A 7,229-nucleotide genomic window follows, 5' to 3' on the forward strand; every position below is an offset into this window, starting at 1 on the left:
GCCACTAACCCACATGGCCATACCATTGACCTTATCATTACTAAAAATTGTTATTCCTTTCTTTTTTCAATTTGAAGCATTCCACTTTTCAACTAACACTTCCTTCTTTCTAACTCATTCCTTATTGTTCTTCCACCCTAACAATACTTTGGCCCCACTCATTAAACCTACTACTCCCACTTCCCGTCATGTCTTCACTTCCCTCCCTATCCAGCCTAAATTTCATGGTCAATCATTATATTAATTCCTCTGCATGTGCTCTCAATTGATAATTTGAGAACTGCTTTTCCAATATAATATTTAATACTATAAATTTCATGCTAAGCACTGCTTTTGCCACATCCCACAAATTTTAGTATGTTTTATTTTCATTTTTATTTAATTAAAAATATTATTTAATTTTGCTTGAGAACTTCCTTTGACCCCTGGGTTATTTAGAAGTATACTTTTTAAATTCCAAAAATTGGGGGATTTTCCAGATATCTTTCTAGCAGTGATTTTTAGTTTAACTCCAATGTGGTCTGATTTGTATGATTTCTACTATTTTAAATTTGTCAAGTGTTGCTTACGGCCCAGAATATGGTCTAACTTCATGATTATTCCATGTGCACTTAAGATTTGTATTGTGCTGCTGTTGAGTGGAGTGTTCCATAAGTATCAATTGGGTCGAGTTGATTGATAGAGTTCTTCATGTTACCTATATCCCTACTGATTTTCTGCTTACTTGCTCTATCAATTATTGATAGAGGAATGCTGGATTCTCCAACTATAATTGTGGATTTGTCTATTTCTCCTTTAAGTTTTGTGAGTTTTTGCCTCACGTATTTTGAAGCTCTCTTGTTAAGTGCATACACATTTAGATAGTTACATATTCTTGAAAATCGATACTTTTATTATTATACAACACCCCTTTTTATGTTTGAAAATATTCACTGCTCTGAACTTGGCTTTGTCTGAAATTTATACAGCTAGTGCAGCTTTCTTTTGATAATATCTGCATAGCATATCTTTCTCCCATTTTACTTTTATTATTTATTTATATTTAAAATGGGTTTCTTACAGACAGCATATAGTTGGGTCTTGTTTTCTTTATCCAATCTGACTATCTCTGTCTTTTAACTGGGTGTATTTGGATTTTTCACATTTAACATGATTATTGATATGTTTGAAATAAAATCTATCATGTTGCTAGCTGATTTCAATTTGTTATGTCTTTTCTTTATTTCTTTTTCCCTCTTTTTATCTTTTCTTTTGGGCTAGTTGACCATTTTTTGGAATTATTTTTATTGTAGTAAAACATATATAACATAATATTTGTGATTTTAATGGTTTTAAGTGTATAATTCAGTGGCATTAATTACATCCACAATATTGTGCAACCATCACCACTATCTGTTTCCAAAACTTTTTTTATCATCTAAAACAAAAACCCTATCACCGTTAAGCAATAACTCCTCATTTCCACCTTCCCCAAGCCCCAGGTACCTCTAATCTACTTTCTGTCTATATGCCTTTGCCAACTCTAGATATTTCAGATAAGTAGAATCATACAATATTTGTCCTCTTGTGTTGCTTAGCATAATGTTTTCAAGGTTTATTCATGTTGTAGTATGTATCTGTACTTCATTCATTTTAATGGCTGAATAATATTCCATAGTATTATATATCACATTGTGTTTATCTATTCACCTGTTAATGGACACTGGGTTATTCCCACCTTTTGGCTAATGTGAATAATCCTGTGATGAACATTGGTGTAAAAGTAAGTGATACCTTTTTTCAATTCTTTTGGGTCTATACTTAGTAGTAGAATTGCTGGGTCACGTGGCAACTCTGTGTTTAATCTTTTAAGGAACTAACAGACTGTTTTTCACAGCAGCCACACCATTTTACATTCCTGCCAGCAATGTACAACTTCTCCACATCTTTGCCAGCACTTGCTATTTTCTGGGGTTTTTTTCTATTATATCCATCCTGGTAGGTGTGAAGTGGTATCTCACTGTGGTTTTGACTTGCATTTACCTAATGACTAACGATGTTAAGCATCTTCTCCTGTGCTTACTGGCCATTTGTATATCTTCTTTAGAGTAATGCTTTTTCAAAAGCTTTGCCCATTTTTAATAGAGTTGTTTGTCTTTTTACTGTTGAGCTGTAGTAGTTCTTTGTATACTCTGGATATTAAACTCATCAGATATAAGATTTGAAAATATTTTATCCCATTCTATAGGTTGCCTCTTCACTTAATAATTTCCTTTGATGCACAAAAATTTTAATTTTGATGAAGTCCAATTTATTTTTTCTTTTGTTGCCCCTATTTTTGATGCCATATCTGAGAATGCATCAACAAATCTAAGGTCATTAATATTGACTGCTATGTTTTCTTCTAAGAATTTTGTCGTTTTAATACTTATATTTAGGTGTTTGATTCACTTTGAGTTAATTTTTGTATGTGGTAGGGGTCAAACTTCACTCTTTTGCATTTGACTATCCAGTTTTCCCATCACCATCTGCTAAAGAGAGCCTTCTTTCCCCATTGAATGGTCTTGACACCCTTGTTGAAAATTAATTGGCCATAGATGTGGTGGTTTATATCTAGACTCTCAATTCTATTCCATTTGTCTATATGTCTATCCTTGTGCCAGGACTACATTGCTTTAATTACTCTAGCTTTGTATAAGTTTCTAAATCGCTAAGTTCTTAAGCTTTATTCCTCTTTTCTGAGATTGTTTTGGCTATTTGGAGTCCCTTGCAATTCCATATGAATTTGAGGATTGACTTTTCCATTTCCTGAAAAAAAGGTCATTGTAACTTTGCTAGAGATTGCACTCAATCTGTAGATTGCTTTGGGCACTGTTGGCATCTTAACAATATTAAGTCTTCCAATCCATGAATATGGGATGGATTTCCACTGATTTGTGTCATAGTTAATTTATTTCAGGAATGTTTTATAGTTTTCAGTATTTAAGTCTTTAACCTTCTTGGTTAAATTTGTCCCTAGATATTTTATTCTATTGGATGCTATTGTAAATGGAATTGTTTTCTTAATTTCCTTTTTTGATTTTTCACTGCTGGTACATAGACACACGACTGATTTTTGAGTGTTGATCTTGTACCCTGCATCTTTGCTGTTTTGCAGATTCTTTGGGATTTCCTTATATAGGACCATGTCATCTAGGAATAGAATTAGTTTTACTTCTTCTTTTCCAATTTGTATGTTTTAATTTATTCTTCCACCTAATTTCTCTGGCTAGAATTTATAATACAATTTAAAATATCAGTGGTGAAAGTAGGAATTCTTGTCTTGTTCTTGATCTTAGGGGGAAAGCTTCCAAGGTTTCGCCATGAGCATGATGTTAGCTGTGTGTTACATATAAGGTTTTGAAACCCACTTTTTTTCATTCAACACTGTATCATTAACATATTTCCATTCCACTAAAAGCAAAAGTATTTTATATGCTAATATATTCAAGAAATAAATGACAAGTTTTAGAATATTGGCAGAGAACAGGAAACTATAATAAAAGAACCAAATGGAAAATCTATAACTAAAAATTACAATATGTAAAGTTAAGAACTCAGTGGATAAGTGTAATAACAGATCAAATACAATAGAAGAGAGAATTAGTAAACTCAAAGATAGGTTAGAAAAATATCCAGAATGAATCTCAGAGAGACATAAATATAAAAAACACAGAAGATAGGGTAAAAGACAAAGGGATACAGTGTGAAAGTCTAACGTGTGTGTACTTGGACTCCCAGAAGGAGAAAGGATGGAGCATAAGTGTTTGTAGAAATAAATTTCTAAAATTGAGAAAAGATATCCAGACATGATTCTAGAATCCCTATGATCCACAAGCAATATAAATGAAAAGGAAAACAAATCTAGGCACTTTATAGAGAAACTGCTAAAAACAAAAAGAAAAGAGAAAATCTTAAAAACATCCAGAGAAAGAGTGTGGTAGTTCATCAAATATTAAAGTTCATCTATGTTAAAAATAAAATTATCATTTGATCCAGGAATCCCACTTCTGAGTTTATATTCAAAAGAATTGGAAGCAGGGTCTTGAAGAGGTATTTGTCCACCTATGTTTATAGTAGCACTGTTCACAATAGCCAAAAGTTGGAAGCAACCCAAGAGTCCATTGATAGATGAATAAAATAAAAATATTTTATATCCATACAATGGAATATTATTCAGCCTTAAAAAGGGGTGAAATTCTCGCACACGCTATAACATGGATAAATCTTGAGGACATTATGTTAAGAGAAATAAACCAGTTACAAAAAGACAAACACTGCCTAATTCCACTGTGAGGTACCTAGAATAGCCAAATTCATAGGGACAGAAAGAATAAGGGTAGTTTCCAGGAGCTTAGGAGGATTGTTTAATGGGTATAGAGTTTCAGTTTTGCAAGATGAAGAATTATGGAGATTGGTTGCACAACAACATGAATGTACTTAACACTACCAAACTATACACTTAAAAATGGTTAACATAGGGGGCTGGCCCCATGGCCGAGCGGTTAAGTTCACGCACTCTGCTGCAGGCGGCCGAGTGTTTCGTTGGTTCGAATCCTGGGTGCGGACATGGCACTGCTCATCAAACCATGCTGAAGCAGCATCCCACATGTGACAACTAGAAGGACCCACAATGAAGAATATACAACTATGTACCGGGGAGCTTTGGGGAGAAAAAGGAAAAAAAATAAAATCTTTAAAAAAAATGGTTAACATAGTAAATTTTACATTATGTATATTTTAACAGATTTTAAAACTTTTTAACTAAAAAAAATCCAGAGGATAAAAGATTAACTTGAAAGGAAAAATAGTTAAACTAATAGCTGACTTATCAACAAAAACAATAAAAGCCAGAAGAAAGTGGAATAATATCGTCAAGTGCTGGAAAACAATAACCGCCAACCTACAATTCTATACTCAGCAAAAATATTCTTAAATAATTAAGTTGAGATGACAACATTTTCAGACAGACAAAACCTGAGAGAATTCACCATCAGTAAACCAGCACTAAAATAAATACTAAAGGTTTTTCTTTAGGCATAAGGAAAATGATTCTAGATGGGAAGTCAGAGATTCAGGAAGGAATGAAGAAAATGAAAAAGATAAATGAGAGGAGGAGGAGAGAAATTTAAAAAAGACTACTGATGATGATAATAATAATAATATCTTGTAGGGTTTAATATCTGAGGAAAGTTAAAATACTTAACAGTAGCATGCAAGTTAGGAGGGATGGTTCACGGAAATAAAGTGTTCTAGGTCCTACCATTGAAACAATTAATATATGAAAAAGTTCTCAACCTCATTAGGAACCAGAAAATGCATCTGCAAACTCCAATGTGATACAGATAAATGTCCACCAGAATGGCTAAAATAAAAAATATTGACACTTCCTAGTTGGTGAGGATGTAGAAGTAGTGGAATTCTCACATGCTGTTCATGGTATATTCACAAAGTCATATATACAAAAGGTCACAGATATGTGGAATCAAAGACATATGCAAGAAGAGTTATAAGAGGCTTATTCATAATATTGACAAACTGGAAACAACCCAAATGCCCATCAACAGTAAAATGGGTAAATAAATTATGGCATATTCATACAGTGGAACACTTTAGAGCTGCAGTATCCAAAACAGTGGCCACTAGCCACATGTGGCTCCTTACATTTAAATTAATTAAAATAAAGTTTAAAAATCTAGTTCCTCAGTAACATTAGCTACATTTCAAATATTTGATAGCCTCATGTCGTTAATGGGTACCAATTGTACAATATAGATACAAAACATTTCCGTCATTGCAGAAAGTATTATTGGACAACACAGCTACAGAGAAAGGGTCAGCTACCTTTTTACATAAAGGGCCTGGTAGTAAATAATTTAGACTTTGCAGGCCATATGGTCTCTGCTGCAACTACTCAATTTTGCCATTGTAGCATGAATGCATCCATAGACAATATATTAGTAAATGAGGGTGACTTTGTTTCAATAAAACTTTATTTATGGACACTAAAGTGTGTATTTCACAAAATATTATTCTTCGTGTAATTTTTTCAAACCATTCAAAAATGTAAAAATCGTCCTTAATTCAAAGACCGTACAAAAACTGATACCAGGCCAGATTTGGTCTGTGGGCCATAGTTTGCATACCTCTGCTATAGAGGAATGAAAATGAATAACTATAGCTACCAATCACAACACGGACAAATCTCAAAAATATAATGCTGAGAAAAAGCAACTTGCATTAGTTTCCTATTGCTGCTATAAAAAATTGCCGCAAACTAAGTAGCTTAATACGAATTTATTGCCTTATAGTTCTGGAGATCAGAAGTCCAACACAGGTCTCACTGGGCTGAAATCAAGGTGGTGGCAGGGTTCTGTTCCTTCTGGAACCTCTAGGGAAGAATACATTTCCTTGACTTCCAGCTTCTAGAGGCTGCCTGCAGCCCTTGGCTTGTAGCCTCCTTCATCTTCAAAGTCAAAAATGTACTGAGTCCTTCTCATGCTACCATCTCTCTGGTTCTTGCTCTTCTGTCTCCCTCTTCCACTTTTAAGGACCCTTGTGATTACAGTGAGTCCACCCAAATAAGCCAGAATAATCTCCCTATCTTAAAGTTGGCTGATTAACAACCTTAATTCCATCTGCTACCTCAATTCACCTTTGCCATGTGACCAAACATTGTCCCAAGTTTCACAGATTAGAACGTGGACATGTTTAAAGGGCCCTCATTCTGTCTACCACACAACCAGACCCACAACCACATATACAGTAAGATTCGATGTATATAAAGTTAAAAAAAAGAGAAAAAATTTGCTCTAATGTTTAAGAGTGCTCCCTACTACTGGTGGTAAGACTCTAAAGAAGAAAAAGAAAGTGATTACCAGAAAAGTTAAGATAGCTGTTACCTTTGGGTAAGTGTGAGCCAAATTGATTGAGAAGGGACACAGGGGAAGCATCTCAGTACTGGGAATGTTCTATTTCTTGACTTATGTGATGGTTACAAAGGTGTTTGCTTTCTGATCATTCATTGAGTTTGGTGATCATCTTATGTGCATTACTTTTCACAATAAAAAAGTTTAAAAAATAAAGAAAGAAGAGTAGGTCAAATTTGAAATCACTAGCAGTGTGTGGTGGAAGAGTGTGTGGTCAAACACTGCTTACACAAATGCAGATTCCAGGCAGCATTTTAGTGCTTCAAAATTTAGTATTAATGG

Source organism: Equus quagga, chromosome 10 (assembly GCF_021613505.1).
Source record: "Equus quagga isolate Etosha38 chromosome 10, UCLA_HA_Equagga_1.0, whole genome shotgun sequence".
Lineage (NCBI taxonomy): Eukaryota > Metazoa > Chordata > Mammalia > Perissodactyla > Equidae > Equus > Equus quagga.